Consider the following 7,423-nt stretch of genomic DNA (forward strand, 5'->3'; position numbering starts at 1 on the left):
AATGATGATGATGATGATGATGATTGTGACGACGACGACGACGACGACGACGACGACGACAACGACGACGACGACGACGACGACGCGACCGTCTCTTCTTCTAGCTTGAACTTAGCTGCCGATTTGCAGCCCATTCTAAGTACTTTCGCCGGCCAGAGTTACACCGAAATCCTTTGTTCGAAAGTTTTCAAAAATCGTTCGGATAACGAACGTTAATCGACTAATCACAATGGAAAAGAAAAAGCAACTAATTTATCAAGAGACCAGAGGAACGTTCGGGAAGAAGAAATAGGAGCTATGGTTTACAGCTGTTTCTCAATGTTAGACACAATTTTTCGCATAAAGTGCTGTTTACTTGGAAGCGACTACAGTTTTATAAAAACGTACGGTCACCGTCGATTTTGTTTCGTTGCCAATTGATTCTCCAAATATTTTCTCTGCTGCTTTCGGCACTACAATTCGAAATTATACGAGAACAAAGCTCCCAATTATCCCCCGGCACTGCAGCAAAATTTTCTGTATTCGACCGGAAATATGTCAAATGTGACAATCATCAGCGACACGTGAATTTCATGAAAACTATCTCGTTCTATCGAGCGAGAAATATAATTCCGAGACTTGACGGTGATTAATCGAAGTGGGCAAATTTTCATCCGTCATCTGCTTTGTTTTCTGCGTTTGTCAACCCTCGCATCTCTCTACCCTCGCACTCAATCATTCCCCTCTCCCTCCCTCCCCCCCTTCTCTCTCTCTCTCTCTCTCTCTCTCTCTCTCCCCCTTCCTCTCTCCTCGTCTCCTTTGTCTCACTGTTTCTGTCTTTACCCTCCTGTCTCCTTTCCTCACCACCACCCCTCACAGCGCGTTTCTCTCCTCTTGAGTGACTGGCATCATCGATCGAGTTTTCCAGCACCGGAATTTATTTTCACAGTGACGCGTGATAATCGGGGTCGTCGAGGTCGTGTGCACTATTGTCGCGGCACGAGGCAAAATCGAGCCGAGATGATTCCGATGAGACCGGAGATCGATTGATCCTCATTGTCACCGTCACGAGATATGTTCCAGTTGACTTGAACGTCTTCAAGATTTCGCGCTCATCGTTGAACATATCGACAATCTGTCGAATGTCAATTGTAACAAAGGTTAAAATTTCTTGGGAAGGAACGATCGTTCGATGCCAAGGGACAATCGACGAATATTCAATCCAACGAGGCTCGTTCTTTCGAACGACCTTCGCCACGTCGTCGGTCGATCCATAAACTCGATCAATGATAGAGTACATTCCACGGAAACTCGCGCACCGCTCCGCGCTCTCTCTCGCCACCCTCAAGATTCGTTCTTTCTCGTTCTTTCTTCTTATCTCTTCCACGTCTCTTCCCCTTTCTCGCTCAAACGCAATATCTTTCGGGCGAGAAACACCTACGCACCGTCCACGAGCCAAACGCGCGTCGCGTCATAGCGCGAGGAATGAATTCAACGCGGTCCTGTCACTCCAAAATTCTCATCCTTTGGCTCGCGGCTCTTTTCGAAATCCGCGCATTTCGGAACGGTTTCCTCCCTTCACGCGGGTCGCGTTCTTTTTGCGACCCGCGAGAAAAGCGTACGACGATAAACGATCTTAAACGAGACGATAGCGACGGAGACGCGACACGACGCGGCGCGGCGAGATTGCCGGTCGGACTAACGCAAGCCAGGGCTCGTCGATGACCGATGTCGAAAGGGGTGAGAGAGAACGCGGGCGGTTGTACGTGTGCACCCTCCGTCCTCCCCCGTACATCCTCTCGTCGTGCTCCGCTCATGCGCCCTTCGCAACGGATTACCTCTCGGAGAGGTGTCACGACCATGCGCGCAATAATATAAAGCGTATTGGTCAGGAATCGGGGTTTATATGGTAAAAAATAAGAGAGCGCGAGAGAGAGAGAGAGAGAGAGAGAGAGAGAGAGAGAGATTTTACGCGAGACCGACAGTCATCGAGCAGTGTTAATGGCGTTTGTATTATTCAGATATTTGAGATATTCGAATATCATGTTTCGTACGTTTTGTTTGTTCAGTCGAAAATACATATTTAATGGGATTTGTAGATGTAGTTTGAATCTCTCTCTCTCTCTCTCTCTCTCTCTCTCTCTCTCTATTTTCTTTCTTTCTCACTTTCTTTTCTTTTAGTTTAAAAAAAAAACCCAAATATCATTTTCATCTCGTACAGCTTTTATAAAATAAACTACCGTAAAGTAAACGTTATAAAGCAAAATTGACATCCACTCTACCGAACGCTTCTCTTTCTCTCCGACGTCTGCAAATATCAGTCCGAAAATCACCGGTGCATTAAATTCTCATACATGTTTACAGTGAATTCACGCTGAGTTGCAGCCATAACGCGTGGTCAGTAACATGATCCTAAAGAATCTACCGGGAAGTGCTGATGTAGATTGCAAATAAAAAGCATCGGTAACAATCCCGGTGTTATCGAGAAATTAAAACATTTATCAATTTGGCAAAGACGGCCAAGACGTTAAAATCGCGCGCTATATATATATAATCTTGTTTAAAAAAAATCGGACTGAATTTCTTTTCTTTCCTTCTTCTTTTTTTCTTCTACAAATATAACCTCTCGAGTAATCTCTCGTCTAAAAAGAGAGAGAGATCGCTGTTCCAAGTTCCGTAGTTGAATAACTGCTGACCTTATCTCCGAATCGGACGGTATAGGATCTTCGCGGCATCTTAAGTTCGTGCCCTCCGCGAAATGCACCCGGTGTCCTAGCTTCGGGGCCAACTCGAGCAATCTACAATGCATACGAGAAACGCCCAGATGGTGGTATACGGTCAGCAGACGTGGAGCGATAACATCTACGGGATCTTTCAGCCGTTTCTTAACCGTCTCACCTTCGACACGCTCCCGCTAAGGAACCGACCGGCACGGATCGACACCTCAGTGTAAAGGAATTTGTAGCCGGATCATCCGTAGAGTGTCGTTTATTAGTTCGAAGTGTGATTCTTCGGGCAATACGTTATTCGCTTATCTGTATGTGATTGTGTATTCATTATATACAGCATATAGATTCGGTGTGGTGTAAAGTTAAGGCTCGGATGTTAATTAAAATGAAACTTCTACTTGATTGAATTGTTTTAACGTTTCCAAACGGAAACGATCAAATAGAATCTATGACTGAAGGCATCATTATATTTCGCGTGAAACGTGACTTGTGAAGTATTATATACTCTATATAGAACGTCACGGTCTTATGAGTCGTAAGCTTTTTTTTTTCCTTCTAAGCTAAAAAAAGGCGAATCTCGTGTAACAAGCGGAATTCAATATCTTCTAAGAGGCTCTCAACGTTTCAAGTTGAAGTTAGGTGTAGAGTTTAATGAGGGATTTTTAGTGTCTTGCAATAAGCTATATTTATAAATGTTTTAACAAATCCTGATCACGTAATGACCTCGAGTTTCATAAAACGAGGAGAACATAATTTCCGGATTATAGAGGCAACAATTGCGTAATCGCACTAGCGATTGCACGATTGCGATTAGCAGTTTACGATTACTTTTTAACTAAATCAGAACGAAGCAGTCACTGATTTCTTTGCTCCGACTGGTTGGAAAATAATCGTCAATCGCCAATCACAATCGCTAGTATAATTACGAGACGATTCATCGCAACGAGAAATAATTGTTCTAGATTAGTCACATGAAAGAATGTTTCCGACACGGATTCATATATGGATCAAAAAAACTCACGTGATTCTTATTGTAATCACCTCGCCAGACGCCGGTTTTGATATCAAGCAACACAACGCGCACCTCTGCCAGTTCATTCTCGTGATCGGTTTCCACCTCGAAGCACGCGACTGATGCAAAGAAAGGAAGGGAAAAAAACGCAAGAATAATTGCAACACAATCCGCCGTTTCCCGCACTCTTACTCCCGCTAATCTTTCGTAACTGTGAATTATGTCATTTCTATGTAATAACACCTGGTACGCCTGTACTTTTCCTGCGTGGCACCAACCTGTCACTCACAAACACCTGCTATCAGCCATTGATGATGTCACTCGTTTAATTTCTGAACGGAATACGTCGTAACATCCAACAAATTACCTCCTAATTAACTGTGGTCAAGTTGTACGTTATGAAGCGATATTCGATTCCCACGTTCAACCGCAAAAACGTAATGCTGTCTCGTTTCGTAAGACGTATGACGTTTAACAATGGCTTAACATCTTTCAAGATCATTCCCGTGATTAAATCGCGTTACGAAACGTGAATAAATGAAAAAACGCAATGAAAAGAAGATCCAAATCTCATTGAGTCCTTAATAACAATGTTTCAATGAATTCTTTCTGGAAAAACATGATTTTAATGTTGAAATGAATTTAAAGTTCCTTAATCTCTCGTAAGCGAACTTCTTCGAAATTTTAATTGAAAGAAATATAACAAAAATCTTTATTAACAATCCATTGACGTCAACGATGATTTCTTGAAATTTTCGGCAAAAAATCAATTGTCGATTGCAGAAAAAAAAAAACTATTGTTGAAATATTATTAAAATATTGACCAAAATAGAATTATGTAAAAAGATTTATTTTCTCCCGATTACCTCTACGCGAAACATTGCGATATCTTTCAGTGTATGACGCATTAAGCAAATATTTTCCTCTTCCTTCGAGCTAACTGTCGATTCTTCAAACGTATTGTCTACCGTCATGCCTATTCTGGCTTAATTACCGTTCTTGTATACGAAAATACACGCATAATACACCCGGTGAACTGCACTTGAACTTTACTTCGCGCAATACAAAACGTGCGTCCGCGTCCGAAAACAATTGAGAGCAGATTACGGAGGTGACTTATTGTTAGGCTCCGTCTGTTTCGCCTTCTTCGCGTTTTGCCACGTTTGTCCTTCTACGGCGATATAATAAGAGAGAGAGAGCTAAGTCCCGCTCACGCATTACAACCCGAGATCTGCTCGTGTACGCTTGTTTTATTGCGAGTTTATTAATTATGAATCGGATTCGGTTGGAGGGGGGGGGAAGGGGCGCGGGGGAATGATATCCTATTATATGTTATATATAGAATACTAAGTTGTTAACCTTTTGTCATAGGTTTCCGGTTTTGCCAACGAGTTTTTCTGTAGTCCACAATCTTGCTTTAAAAGAGCCGTAAGTTATTAGGGTTGCCGGACACAAAATTTCGCAACAGTGACCGTAAGACGTAAACTTAAGCCGATAAGCCAATCAGGATATTGCTTTAGGTCTACGTAATCTAACGGAAATGGAAATAACAGTAACCTATCCACCTATTAATGGAACAACAGTTAACTTCAACCGGTTGAAATTCGCCTTATGGATAAGTTTACTGCTATTTCTATTTCTGTTAGAGTACGTAGATCTAAAGCAGCATCCTGATTGGCTCATCAGCCTAAATTCACGTCTTAAGGTTATTGTTGCGGAAATTTTGCCTGCGGCAGCCTTAAGCGACGATATGTCGGCCACAAACTTATGTTTCTAGGTCGTAACAATTGGGTTTTGCTCGATTCGCTTAAGTTTAAAGGCCATGGCACACAAAAAACTGAAGGCAGTAAGAAAATCAACATGTTGAATTGACCATTGCTTATAGGATTGCTTTACGGGCTCTACTGTGATTGGTCGATTCGTTTATTGTTTACGTTTTATTGCTTAAGTTAAATCCCAAAGACTGTGCAAAAACAGTTTAAAGACAAAAGTTGTTGTCACTTAATCTCTTTCGATTTATAACTTCAGGCCTCTTAAAGCAAAGTTGTGAACCTTATCGCGTTTCCGCCAGCAACTTGGAACTGAGATCGGCGTTAATGAACGACGCTGCATCAATACGAGGTGAGTAATAACTAGTTTTTCGTTCGCGTGATTTTGCTGTATAAGCAAGATGAAGCGGTAATATATTGCAAGAGGCGAATCATTTAATTTTTGGAGAGATACGTTTCCCACACTCCTCTCCGTAACTCCCTTCACTTAAAGGGAACGTTCATTATGCCTTGAGCAAAGAATCGCTCCGCCAGGAGCTCGCTTAAAGAAGAAGAACGAGACCCACCGTCTTTAAATCAATAAAAACGTATCCGTAGAGAAAGTTATTTATAACTACGGAAACTACTCGGAAACTCGAATATATCTTTGTCACGATTTAAAGGATTATGTGAAGTAGTAATATATGATCTCCTTTGCCTATTCCTCCCATATACGCTTGTTTTATTTGGTATAGTTGACGTGCCGAAACGAATGTGTCATTTTTACATGTGTATAAAAAAAAAAAAATAAAATTACGCCACGAAACATTCGCTATATCCTTACCCTTCTTCGATCCTGTCATCCTCCTTTTCTGGTTCCTGTTTACCTTTCTCCTCCTGTTCCGCCATATCTTCGCGAATAAATCCAATTACGAAACTCCGGAAATTAAACGAAAGAACGACGAGGAACTTTCCTCAATGTACTCTCTGTCAGCGAAACGACAGAGAAACGTTACTCGATCGAATCCTGCGATTCCATCATTCGATTTCTCATGACTAACTTACGTGAAATATCTGGAGATGTCGTCGAAGCTTATTATGGCTTCTGAAGACTTGCAAAGTCTCAATTCTATTTTCCATAATACCATAATAGCATTACCGCTTATCTGTAGGTGTGTATATTAACGTCACGCGTATGCGCGATGAAAAATAATGATGGTGAAAAAACAAACAAGCGAAAAAAAAGTCTGAATGTAGTTTACGAAAGATTTTAATTATTTTTAATATACCTTATAATTATTTTTAATATACATTATTTTCGGAAATACGATTATTTCATTGCTCATCTCAATACATTATATCAATATAATTGAATCGAGTTCTGTCATATTAGGTAGATCAGAATTCGAATAGGTATTCGAATCGATAGTTTAATTATTTTTAACATTATTCTCAAAAATACGATACGTTATATCAGTTTAATCCAATTCTGTCATATTAGGTGGATCAGAATTTAAACAGGTATTAATCGATGGTTTTAAAATTCATTTCCAAATGAATTTCGAGCAAAGTTTTGAGGCTTCACTGATAAGTGCTGCAATATCGTTTTTTTCTTCATTTATTATTCAATTTAAAAAGTCATAGATAGCGCTAAAATATTATTCTAATTAAAGCGATAGGATCAGGACGCAAAGCTTTTATTTAATCTTGTTCTCTTTGCGTGGAAAAAATATGTGTGTCGCAATAATAGATCGATATTCGATTTGTAGGTATTTATGTATCTATCATTTCGATTTGTATGTATTTATGTATCTATCATTTACAATTAATTTCATCCTACATTCTAGAAAATATTGATACAGATTTAACATCATATCTTTTAGTGTCTTTAGGTTTTTTATTAGGACATATTACGTATCTGTGTTCTGTAACTCTCTTGTCCAAATTGCAACTCG

Source organism: Trachymyrmex septentrionalis, unplaced genomic scaffold, assembly GCF_001594115.1.
Source record: "Trachymyrmex septentrionalis isolate Tsep2-gDNA-1 unplaced genomic scaffold, Tsep1.0 scaffold9, whole genome shotgun sequence".
NCBI classification, from domain to species: Eukaryota; Metazoa; Arthropoda; class Insecta; order Hymenoptera; family Formicidae; genus Trachymyrmex; species Trachymyrmex septentrionalis.